At 51.9% G+C, this 12,945-nt stretch overlaps 1 protein-coding gene across 1 annotated transcript in view; it reads right to left on the reverse strand.

Moving 5' to 3' along the window:
- Positions 1 to 10,829, reverse strand: part of PSEN2 (presenilin 2) — a 48,881-nt gene extending 38,052 nt beyond the window's left edge. The window contains exon 1 of the mRNA XM_071421667.1: positions 10,615 to 10,829. The gene's annotated coding sequence lies outside the window, so the exon portion shown is untranslated. The remainder of the gene's footprint in view (positions 1 to 10,614) is intronic.
- Positions 10,830 to 12,945: the final 2,116 nt, after the last annotated feature.

Raw genomic sequence — 12,945 nt, forward strand, 5'->3', positions numbered from 1 at the left:
ATAAATCCCAAGTTCCAAAAGGCCCCTGCACCCAGGCCCTCTGCAATAAACCCCAAGTTCCCAAAGGCTCCTGCACCCAGGCCCTTGGCAATAAACCCCAAGGTCTCAAAGGCCCCTGCACCCGGGCCCTTGGCAATAAACCCCTAATTCCAAAAGGCCCCAACACCCAGGCCCTTGGAATTAAACCCCAAGTTCCCAAAGGCCCCTGCACCCAGGCCCTTGGTAAAAAAAAAAAAAACAAATTCCCAAAGGCCCTGCACCCAGGCCCTTGGCAATAAACCCCAAGTTCCAAAAGGCCCCTGCAACCAGGCCCTTGGCAAGAAACCCCAAGTTCCCTCTGCAATAAACCCAAAATTCCAAAAGCCCTCAGCACCCAGGCCCTTGGCAATAAAACCCAAGTTTCCAAAGGCCCCAGCACCCAGGCCCTCTGCAATAAACCCCAAATTCCCAAAGGCCCCTGCACCCAGGCCCTTGGCAATAAACCCCAAATTCCAAAAGGCCCCTGCATCCAGGCCCTTGGCAATAAACCCCAAGTTCCCTCTGCAATAAACCCCAAGTTCCCAAAGGCTCCTGCACCCAGGCCCTTGGCAATAAACCCCAAGTTCCCTCTGCAATAAACCCCAAGTTCCCAAAGGCCCCTGCACCCAGGCCCTTGCAATAAACCCCTAATTCCAAAAGGCCCTTGCTCCCAGGCCCTTGGCAATAAACCCCAAGTTCCCAAAGGCTCCTGCACCCAGGCCCTTGGCAATAAACCCCATGTTCCCAAAGGCCCCTGCACCCAGGCCCTCTGCAATAAACCCCAAATTCCAAAAGGCCCCTGCACCCAGGCCCTTGGCAATAAACCCCAATTTCCCTCTGCAATAAACCCCAAGTTCCCAAAGGCCCCTGCACCCGGACCCTTGGCAATAAACCCCAAGTTCCAAAAGGCCCCTGCAACCAGGCCCTTGGCAATAAACCCCAAGTTCCCAGAGGCCCCTGCATCCACGCCCTTGGCAATAACCCCCAAGTTCCATAAGGCCCCTGCACACAGGCCCTCTGCAATAAACCCCAAGTTCCCGCTGCAATAAACCCCAAGTTCCCAAAGGCTCCTGCACCCAGGCCCTTGGTATTAACCCCAAGTTCTCAAAGGCCCCTGCACCCGGGCCCTTGGCAATAAACCCCTAATTCCAAAAGGCCCCTGCACCCAGGCCCTTCGCAATAAACCCCAAGTTCCAAAAGTCCTCTGAACCCAGGCCCTTGGCCAATAAACCCCAAGTTCTCCCTGCAAAAAGCCCCAAATCCCAAAAGGCCTCAGCACCCAGGCCCATGGCAATAGACCCCAAGTTCCAAAAGGCCCCAACACCCAGGCCCTTGGAATTAAACCCCAAGTTCCCAAAGGCCCCTGCACCCAGGACCTTGGTAAAAAAAAAAACCCAAATTCCCAAAGGCCCCTGCACCCAGGCCCTTGGATATAAACCCCAAGTTCCCTCTGCAATAAACCCAAAATTCCAAAAGGCCCCTGCATCCAGGCCCTTGGATATAAACCCCAAGTTCCCTCTGCAATAAACCCCAAGTTCCAAAAGGCCCCTGCACCCAGGCCCTTGGAAATAAACCCCAAGTTCCCAAAGGCCCCTGCACCCGGGCCCTTGGCAATAAACCCCATGTTCCCAAAGGCACCTGCACCCGGGCCCTTGGCAATAAACCCCAAGTTCCAAAAGGCCCCTGCACCCGGGCCCTTGGCAATAAACCCCAAGTTCCAAAAGGCCCCAGCACCCAGGCCCTTGGCAATAAACCCCAAGTTCCAAAAGGCCCCTGCACCCAGGCCCTTGGCAATAAACCCCAAGTTCCCAAAGGCCCCTGCACCCAGGCCCTTGGCAATAAACCCCAAGTTCCTAAAGGCTCCTGCACCCAGGCCCTTGGCAATAAACCCCAAGTTCCCAAAGGCCCCTGCACCCAGGCCCTCTGCAATAAACCCCAAATTCCCTCTGCAATAAACCCCAAGTTCCCAAAGGCCCCTGCACCCAGGCCCTTGGCAATAAACCCCAAGTTCCCTCTGCAATAAACCCCAAGTTCCAAAAGGCCCCTGCACCCAGGCCCTTGGCAATAAACCCCAAGTTCCAAAAGGCCCCTGCACCCAGGCCCTTGGCAATAAACCCCAAGTTCCCAAAGGCTCCTGCACCCAGGCCCTTGGCAATAAATCCCAAGTTCCCAAAGGCCCCTGCACCCAGGCCCTCTGCAATAAACCCCAAATTCCAAAAGGCCCCTGCACCCAGGCCCTTGGCAATAAACCCCAAGTTCCCTCTGCAATAAACCCCAAGTTCCAAAAGGCTCCTGCAGCCAGCCCCTTGGCAATAAACCCCAAGTTCCCTCTGCAATAAACCCCAAGTTCCAAAGGCCCCTGCACCCAGGCCCGTGGCAATAAACCCCAAGTTCCCAAAGGCCCCTGCACCCAGGCCCTTGGCAATAAACCCCAAGTTCCAAAAGGCCCAGGCACCCAGGCCCTGGGCAATAAATCCCAAGTTCCAAAAGGCCCCTGCACCCAGGCCCTCTGCAATAAACCCCAAGTTCCCAAAGGCTCCTGCACCCAGGCCCTTGGCAATAAACCCCAAGGTCTCAAAGGCCCCTGCACCCGGGCCCTTGGCAATAAACCCCTAATTCCAAAAGGCCCCAACACCCAGGCCCTTGGAATTAAACCCCAAGTTCCCAAAGGCCCCTGCACCCAGGCCCTTGGTAAAAAAAAAAAAAACAAATTCCCAAAGGCCCTGCACCCAGGCCCTTGGCAATAAACCCCAAGTTCCAAAAGGCCCCTGCAACCAGGCCCTTGGCAAGAAACCCCAAGTTCCCTCTGCAATAAACCCAAAATTCCAAAAGCCCTCAGCACCCAGGCCCTTGGCAATAAAACCCAAGTTTCCAAAGGCCCCAGCACCCAGGCCCTCTGCAATAAACCCCAAATTCCCAAAGGCCCCTGCACCCAGGCCCTTGGCAATAAACCCCAAATTCCAAAAGGCCCCTGCATCCAGGCCCTTGGCAATAAACCCCAAGTTCCCTCTGCAATAAACCCCAAGTTCCCAAAGGCTCCTGCACCCAGGCCCTTGGCAATAAACCCCAAGTTCCCTCTGCAATAAACCCCAAGTTCCCAAAGGCCCCTGCACCCAGGCCCTTGCAATAAACCCCTAATTCCAAAAGGCCCTTGCTCCCAGGCCCTTGGCAATAAACCCCAAGTTCCCAAAGGCTCCTGCACCCAGGCCCTTGGCAATAAACCCCATGTTCCCAAAGGCCCCTGCACCCAGGCCCTCTGCAATAAACCCCAAATTCCAAAAGGCCCCTGCACCCAGGCCCTTGGCAATAAACCCCAATTTCCCTCTGCAATAAACCCCAAGTTCCCAAAGGCCCCTGCACCCGGACCCTTGGCAATAAACCCCAAGTTCCAAAAGGCCCCTGCAACCAGGCCCTTGGCAATAAACCCCAAGTTCCCAGAGGCCCCTGCATCCACGCCCTTGGCAATAACCCCCAAGTTCCATAAGGCCCCTGCACACAGGCCCTCTGCAATAAACCCCAAGTTCCCGCTGCAATAAACCCCAAGTTCCCAAAGGCTCCTGCACCCAGGCCCTTGGTATTAACCCCAAGTTCTCAAAGGCCCCTGCACCCGGGCCCTTGGCAATAAACCCCTAATTCCAAAAGGCCCCTGCACCCAGGCCCTTCGCAATAAACCCCAAGTTCCAAAAGTCCTCTGAACCCAGGCCCTTGGCCAATAAACCCCAAGTTCTCCCTGCAAAAAGCCCCAAATCCCAAAAGGCCTCAGCACCCAGGCCCATGGCAATAGACCCCAAGTTCCAAAAGGCCCCAACACCCAGGCCCTTGGAATTAAACCCCAAGTTCCCAAAGGCCCCTGCACCCAGGACCTTGGTAAAAAAAAAAAACCAAATTCCCAAAGGCCCCTGCACCCAGGCCCTTGGATATAAACCCCAAGTTCCCTCTGCAATAAACCCAAAATTCCAAAAGGCCCCTGCATCCAGGCCCTTGGATATAAACCCCAAGTTCCCTCTGCAATAAACCCCAAGTTCCAAAAGGCCCCTGCACCAAGGCCCTTGGAAATAAACCCCAAGTTCCCAAAGGCCCCAGCACCCAGGCCCACTGCAATAAACCCCAAGTTCCCAGAGGCCCCTGCACCCAGGCCCTTGGCAATAAACCCCAAGTTCCTAAAGGCCCCTGCACCCAGGCCCTTCGCAATAAACCCCAAGTTTCCTCTGCAATAAACCCCAAGTTCCCAAAGGCCCCTGCACCCAGGCCCTCTGCAATAAACCCCAAGTTCCAAAAGGCCCCTGCACCCAGGCCCTTGGCAATAAACCCCAAGTTCCCAAAGGCCCCTGCACCCAGGCCCTCTGCAATAAACCCCAAGTTCCAAAAGGCCCCTGCACCCAGGCCCTTGGCAATAAACCCCAAGTTCCAAAAGGCCCCTGCACCATGGCCCCTGGCAATAAACCCCAAGTTCCCTCTGCAATAAACCCCAAATTCCCAAAGGCCCCTGCACCCAGGCCCTTGGCAATAAAGCCCAAGTTCCCTCTGCAATAAACCCAAAGTACCAAAAGGCCCCTGCACCCAGGCCCTTGGCAATAAACCCCAAGTTCCAAAAGGCCCCTGCAACCAGGCCCTTGGCAATAAACCCCAAGTTCCCAAAGGCCCCTGCACCCGGGCCCTTGGCAATAAACCCCAAGTTCCCAAAGGCCCCGCAACCAGTCCCTTGGCAATAAACCCCAAGTTCCCAAAGGCCCCTGCACCCAGGCCCTTGGCAATAAAGCCCAAGCTCCCAAAGGCCCCTGCACCCGGGCCCTTGGCAATAAAAAGTCCAAGTTCCCAAAGGCCCCTGCACCCAGGCCCTTGGCAATAAACCCCAAGTTCCATGACCTGGCTTCAGAGATCTCTCGGCTCCGTCTCTCCCGACCGCGCTACCCCCCGACGCTCCTACAGGTCGAAAGTCACTCACTACCAAGGGAAAATCCTTCCAAAGCATTTTTTTCTATTTTTATCCTCTGCATGTCCAAATCCTTTTGCTAAATTTCCACAGATTGGAGCTCAAATTACCATTTCTGACCAGCACAGAGACAAATGATGAAACATTCCTGAGTTATTCTTACTCTTCATCTTATGGAAGCACCAGCCAGCACGAAATTTGCATGATCTAACCAAAGAGGACATTTCACAGAAAAGCACTTTCTCGAGCAATATTGAAAAACTATAGATTCAGGTAAAACCATCAACTTGCTGCCCTCACTGCTGCAAAGTCACCCCTTGTTTGAAGAGCATCCCACTGAATTTTCTAAAGATGTGTCAATGTTGTCATCTGGACCACAGGAGATAAAGCAGGGTTCAAACACTGAGCAAAACTGAAGGGAACAAGCACAAGGTTCATCAACCTTGCAAGAGAAGCTTGCAGAAACCTTGCAAGGCTCATCCAATAAAGCCCTATGGCACTTTGTTCTTCCCCCTCCTCTCAAATCTCCATCTCTCTGAGCCAGCATCTGCAGGAAATTTTGCACGGAAGCTTGCCAGAAAAAAGTACTGGATCATCTGCCATTAGTTTTAGAGAGTTCTTCAAAATAGGTTAAAAAAATCTCTATTATTTTTTAGCTGTGTCCTAAGTGAGGGATGGGCCAAGTCTTGTGTCTTTGTCTCTCAGAAAGGTGGCTCATGTGTGCTTTAGTATCATATGTGCAAATATTTCCAATCTGCATGCTGCCTTATCAGAAGGCTAATTAATGACTTTATTATACTACATTACATTACATCTAAACTGAATCTGCCAAGCACTCAACCCTGCTCACACTGCACAGAACTTGGGACTGTCACCCAACAGTCCCCACACACACACACACCCCTGGCCCTGACAGGCCAAGGACACAAAACACCATCACTGTGGGTAAACCATCTCCATGTTGCATTCAACTTTGGCACAAACACAGCAAAGGAGATAAGAATGGTTTTTCCTTCCTCCGAGGTTCAGAGAATGTGAATCCCAGAAATATTCTTGGGAAGAATTGTGCCTTGCTTTTCTCTGTGCAGAGAAATGAGGTGACAGGTGCACCCTTGCCTCCAGGCCAAAGAACCATGGACTGGTTTGGGTGGGAAGGGACCTTGAAGGTTCATCTTTGCTTTATCCAACACTCCAACAGGCAAGAGGGGGCTCATCTGCTTCAGAGCTGCTTGCTTTCCTCACACCCTTCACAACCAAAGCCTGAAGGGCAGCACCTCAGTGAGGAGCTGTTTACAGAGAGACTTGGGAATTTCTGCAGAGCTGTTTCCTCACAAGTGAGCAAACAAGGCACTGGCTCTGTCCCTGACCAGCAGGAGTTGGTTTAAGAGGCTGCTCTGGAAGGATGGAGAGCTCACAGCTGGAGCAAAACCAGATCCTTTCCAAAGGCTTTAAGAGCTGAAGCTGCTTGAACATTTCTGTAGCCCCAACACCAACCTCTAGCCAAGCCAAAAGCAGATCCCTCAGGGAAATCAGGAAGACTGGAGCAAACACAGCCCTGCTGCTTCCAAACACTCCTGCAGCCTCCAACTGCTGCTGGTTATGGAGAGCACAAAAGGACATTTCTGCACCCTGTGCTGGAAACAACCTGGAGTGCAACTTCTCACCACCCTCAGCACATTTTCACCGAGACAAATGCAGGTTTTGTGGCCCCCTGGAGTGTCTGGGGAGGGAGAAGCAAGACCTGGCCAGAGTGGGGCACGCAGAGCACAGCTGTTTGTCTATCAGGAATTGCAGGCTCCAGGCATGCTGGGCTGAACTGATGGCCCAATGGAAACAGAGCTTGTAAACCCTGCCAAAATGCAGAACTGCTTGGGAGAGGCCAGCTTGGGTACAGCTTTCACTGACAGACTGACACCCTGGAAAGACAACTGCCTGAATGAGCTTCATTTCTGCATTTGATGAGCATTTTGTGCACCAGCCTTGTGGTTCACAGCACAGAAAACAGAGGCTTTGCACCTTCAGCCATCATCAGCATCACCATCGTCCCTTCCCATCTCTGGCAACCTGGGGCTCTGCAGATGAAGCCAGCAGATTCCCTTCCTTTTGGCAGCCATGGAAGAGCAGCATCACCCAAGATGGACTCTGAGCCCTTCTTCCTCCCTTTCCTTGCAATGCCCCAGCAAAGGACAAGGTCTCTGTGCCAGCAGGGCCAGCAGCAACCAAACCCCCTGCCAGGACATGGGCACAGCCCCAGGATGGAGCTGGGCTGGCAAATTGCTGCTGCCTCTGCACTACAAGAGGGATTTTAGCTCTCACATTAGAACTTCAGGAAAGATTGACTTCTTCATCTGAGGAACTACAATAGGTGAAGCACAGAAATGAACTGACAGACACCCACATGAAACCTCTCAGCCAGGAGCCAGGCTCAGGAGTGAGCATTTTCCTGTGCAAGCCTGCAGAGGCCAGGGCTCAGGAGCATCCACCTGGCATTGCTGTCGGGGGGGGTCACCTTCACAGCCCCAGTATCACACCCCAGCAAGAGCTGGCCTTGTTCAAAGGTGCAGAGCAGGGCAGGGCATGAAGTTCTCATCACCTTGTGCTCTGCAGTTGTGCTCTGCAAAAAGCACTGGGAGACCTTGAATCAGCACACGGTGAAAATGAGGATTAGGAGGCAGTCATGAACCAACAAGAGCTGCATGCCCTGAAAGCCTCTCCCTTCATGGAGTGCTGAGAGATTATTGACACTGTGCCATGAAACAGCCTGATAACCAAATGGCTCATCAGCTCCAGATGTGCCCTGTAATTCCTGCTGCCTTGCTAAAACCTCATGGCAAACCTGCATGGACTCTGCTCACAGCAAAAATGAATCTCTTCCCTCTGCTGGAAGGCAATTTTTCCTGACCAGAGTTATGGATCCGGGCAATGAGGTGGAATAGAAAAGCGTGGAGGAGTCTCACGTCAGTTGAGATGGAAGGACTGGCACCTAAAGGGAACAGATTCATCTTTGCAAGAGCCAAAACCATCCCCTGGCTCCTGCCAGAGAGACCTGCTGCACCTCAATTGCTTCCTCTGACATGCACAAAACGAAAGGGACTTCATTGACAGAAACAAAACACAAATGGGCACAACTCAGACCTGTAGCTCATGCCCACACAACCTTGGACCTTGGGATTAACTGGGCATGGAGGACACGAGCTGTGGACAGGACACACTTCAGAGCCTTTCAGGAATACCGGAGCAGTTTTTGTGGCCAGGCATTGCCTGGGCAGGAGTGTCAGAGCACCCCCACTGCCTCCCTCCCTCCCTCCCTCCCATCCAGCAGGATGTGCCACCAGGACTGTCTCACTTGACCCTATGTCAAGCAATTTTACTTCTTCAATACATTATTCATTTCATTCACTTGGATGTCTGGGAGATTTCTGTTTTTTCAAGCCCCGCCTAAAGCCAAGAGGCGCTTAGAGGAAAGATCATCACTGCTTGTACAGAAATACAAATAGGCCAGAGGGGATCATTCTGATACTCTTGGATGATCTCTTGCCACCTCCCAGCAAGGTCTGAACAGTCTGCAGTAAATGAAGTCTAATCTTAAGCTCCTAAGAACACCTGACCCTAAAAGGACAGGTGTTTGACAAAGGGTCACCTCCTCTGGCGTGGATGTCCCAGGAATGGAAGGATGGAAGTCAATACCAGACAAAGAGGCTCTACATATTATTATTTAAAAAAAAAAAAAAGAAAAAAGAAGCAGGCTTTAAAGGCCAATCTTCAATACGCATCAAATTCATAGATGCAAGTTTTTCCCATTGTTTTAAGAAGTTAATCCCAGCTCCCAGCCACCACTGAATGGCTAGAAGAAGGCAAGAACACCAGGGACCAAGGTCAGACTTCCCTGAGCAAGATGTTCCAGAGCATCAGCACCCTCACGGTGAAGAATTTCTGCCTACTATCCAATTGAAAACATCCCTTTGTCAGTTTAAAGTCATTCCCCCTTGTCCTACAATTGCACGTGCCTGTAAAAAGTCCCTCTGCAGCTCTTCTGTAGCCCTTTAGGTGCTGGAAATTGTTCCAAGTTCGGCGCAATCGGCGTAGAGCCTGCGCAAACGGCGTAGAGCCTCCGCAATCGGCGTGCGGCTGAGCATTTGGAATAGAGCCTTGGCAATCGGCGTGCAGCCAGCACAATCGGCGTAGAGGCTGCGCAAACGGCGTAGAGGCTGCGCAAACGGCGTGCGCCTGCGCAGTCGGCGCGCGGCTGAGCATTTGGCGTAGAGCCAGCGCGATCGGCGTAGAGCCTGCGCAGTCGGCGTAGAGCCTCCGCAATCGGCGTGCGCCTGCGCAGTCGGCGTCCGGCTGAGCATTTGCCGTAGAGCCTACGATATCGGCGTAGAGCCTGCGCAAACGGCGTAGAGGCTGCGCAAACGGCGCGCGCCTGCGCAGTCGGCGTGCGGCTGAGCCCTTGGCGTAGAGCCAGCGCGATCGGCGCGCGGCTGAGCATTTGCCGTAGAGCCTACGCAATCGGCGTAAATCCCGCGCAATCGGCGTAAAGCCTGCGCAAACGGCGCGCGCCTGCGCAGTAGGCGTGCGGCTGAGCATTTGGCTTACAGCCTCCGCAAACGGCGTAGAGCCTGCGCAAACGGCGTTCAGCCTCCGCAATCGGCGTAGAGCCCCGCTAAAGAAACCCTAAAAACCCTTCAGGAAACGTCAATAATTCCAAAAATAAAATACACAAAATTAAAAAATAAAAATAAAATTTGAAAAATAAAAATAAAAAAATAAAAACACCCGCAAGGACACGGGAGCCAGCCAGCAGCCTCAGCTGTCCCTCCCTCCCCAGGGCCTGGGGGAAGGAGCAGCAAGGAGCCCACACAGCACGAGTGGGGCAGGGAGAGCAGGACAGCCAAAGCTCTCAGCGCTCTGATGGTGGCAGCTGGGCCAATTGTTACTTTTTAGGACGTCTTATCTGCCTACTCTGCTGTGAAAAATGCATCTATTTTATGAGTGGCTTTTTGCAAAGATTAAAAGGAATAGTATATATGTTGTGTTAGAAAGTAATGCTGTATTCATTCTCTTAAGTACTCTGTTAAATATAGTTTTAGGTGATAATAAATGTTAAAATAGAAACGATGCCATGTAGGATTCTTTTTTAAAAAGAAAGGACTTGCAGCAAGATAGCAGCCACAGGACACCTCAATCTTTCAGAGAAGAAGAATTGATTGCCCTCTTATCAGAAGAAACCAACTTCTTCCTGCCTCGAAGGCGCTGTTAGGATTCAGAGGAAGAAGCTGACACTGACCAGACAGAATCCTGTGTTCGAACGGAATTTATGCATCATGGATGAAGTGTAGGAATATGCAACAGGCTGGACTAGATTCTGTTCTAACATCAGCTGCATCTGACCAGAGCAGACAAGAAGGCTAAAAAGGATGTCCTGCGACAGTCCTAGCTGCATCAGGTCCTGATGAAAAGCCTGATTTGGAATCTTGATCAAAAGGAAGGAAAAGGGAGCACTATATCTATGGGGAAAAGTCAGAGTGGAGCAAGTGGCAACAGGCAGGGCTGCTGCTGGCTGCGTGTGACATCAGTGAAACAACACCAAAGCCAATGCTAGAATCCAGCCTGGCAGGAGGGATGGAGGGGTAGCAGGACTGCTTCTGTCACCACACACCTACCCTGTGTGCCTGTGCTTGCCCTGCCTCTGAGGCTGGCAGGCCATGCTGGTAGGAGGGAACAGGAGGGCTCTCTGCAGACATCAGGGATGTTCTCTCATTGCAGGGCTCCTCCTCGCTGTCCGAATTGTTCATGAACGCCGTCATGGCCGCTGCCCAAGGGAGCGCTCAGGAGGGCACAGCCAGGCACCACCCAAGGCTGTGGGGACAAGCAGAGCAGGGGGGAAGAAAACAGTGACCACCACACTGCAAAGGACTGAAAGTCTGAAGAGGACTCAGCAGATTTCAGAGCAGGGAGGCTCCATCTCCTCCCAACAGCAGATTTGTCCTGCCCTCACCCAGCCATGACAATCCCTTCAGTTCAAGTCACTGGCACTGCTGCAGGCACAGCTATCAGCACAATGCAGCACTAAAGAAACTTGCTTTTCCTTCAGCACAGCTTCCACACTTGCTGCCTCTATTTCCCCTCTCCCACCAGCACACCTTCCCTGCCACAAAGGAGGTTTCTCCCTGCTCAGTGTTTGTTTGCCAGGGGCCAGACACAGATTCACCTCACACACTGGCTGCCTGTCAGAAAGCTCAGCTCTTACACAACACTCTCAGTAGCATCAGCAAGGAGCAGAAGTTTCGTAGGAACCTGGAGCCTCAGCTTTACATAAGGCACTAATCAGGAGCTACATACTGTCTTATGACTGTTTATTAACCAGATGAAATTTATTAGCAGCGCTTCTCTTTGCTGATGAAGAGCCCCAGCACCCAGGCCCTTGGCAATAAACCCCAAGTTCCCAAAGGCCCCTGAACCATGGCCCTTGGCAATAAACCCCAAGTTCCCTCTGCAATAAACCCCACGTTCCTAAGGCCCCTGCACCCAGGCCCTTGGCAATAAACCCCAAGTTCCCAAAGGCCCCTGCACCCAGGCCCTTGGAAATAAACCCCAAGTTCCCAAAGGCCCCTGCACCCAGGCCCTTGGATATAAACCCCACGTTCCCTCTGCAATAAACCCCAATTTCCCAAAGGCCCCTGCACCCAGGCCCTTGGATATAAACCCCAAGTTCCCTCTGCAATAAACCCCAAGTTCCCAAAGGCCCCTGCACCCAGGCCCTTGGCAATAAACCCCAAGTTCCAAAAGGCCCCAGCACCCGGGCCCTTGGCAATAAACCCCAAGTTCCAAAAGGCCCCTGCACCCAGGCCCTTGGCAATGAACCCCAAGTTCCCAAAGGCCCCTGCACCCAGGCCCTTGGCAATAAACCCCAAGTACCCTCTGCAATAAACCCCAAGTTCCCAAAGGCCCCTGCACCCAGGCCCTTGGCAATAAACCCCAAGTTCCATGACCTGGCTTCAGAGATCTCTCGTCTCCGTCTCTCCCGACCGCGCTACCCCCTGACGCTCCTACAGGTAGAAAGTCACTCACTAGCAAGGGAAAATCCTTCCAAAGCATTTTTTTCTATTTTTATCCTCTGCATGTCCAAATCCTTTTGCTAAATTTCCACAGATTGGAGCTCAAATTACCATTTCTGACCAGCACAGAGACAAATGATGAAACATTCCTGAGTTATTCTTACTCTTCATCTTATGGAAGCACCAGCCAGCACGAAATTTGCATGATCTAACCAAAGAGGACATTTCACAGAAAAGCACTTTCTCGAGCAATATTGAAAAACTATAGATTCAGGTAAAACCATCAACTTGCTGCCCTCACTGCTGCAAAGTCACCCCTTGTTTGAAGAGCATCCCACTGAATTTTCTAAAGATGTGTCAATGTTGTCATCTGGACCACAGGAGATAAAGCAGGGTTCAAACACTGAGCAAAACTGAAGTGAACAAGCACAAGGTTCATCAACCTTGCAAGAGAAGCTTGCAGAAACCTTGCAAGGCTCATCCAATAAAGCCCTATGGCACTTTGTTCTTCCCCCTCCTCTCAAATCTCCATCTCTCTGAGCCAGCATCTGCAGGAAATTTTGCACGGAAGCTTGCCAGAAAAAATAACTGGATCATCTGCCATTAGTTTTAGAGAGTTCTTCAAAATTGGATAAAAAAATCTCTATTCGTTTTTAGCTGTGTCCTAAGTGAGGGATGGGCCAAGTCTTGTGTCTTTGTCTCTCAGAAAGGTGGCTCATGTGTGCTTTAGTATCATATGTGCAAATATTTCCAATCTGCATGCTGCCTTATCAGAAGGCTAATTAATGACTTTATTATACTATATTACATTACACCTAAACTGAATCTGCCAAGCACTCAACCCTGCTCACACTGCACAGAACTTGGGACTGTCACCCCACAGTCCCCACACACACACACACCCCTGGCCCTGACAGGCCAAGGACACAAAACACC

The sequence above is a fragment of the Agelaius tricolor genome, unplaced genomic scaffold, assembly GCF_023055355.1.
Source record: "Agelaius tricolor isolate 1412-34295 unplaced genomic scaffold, bAgeTri1.0.p SCAF_1, whole genome shotgun sequence".
Lineage (NCBI taxonomy): Eukaryota > Metazoa > Chordata > Aves > Passeriformes > Icteridae > Agelaius > Agelaius tricolor.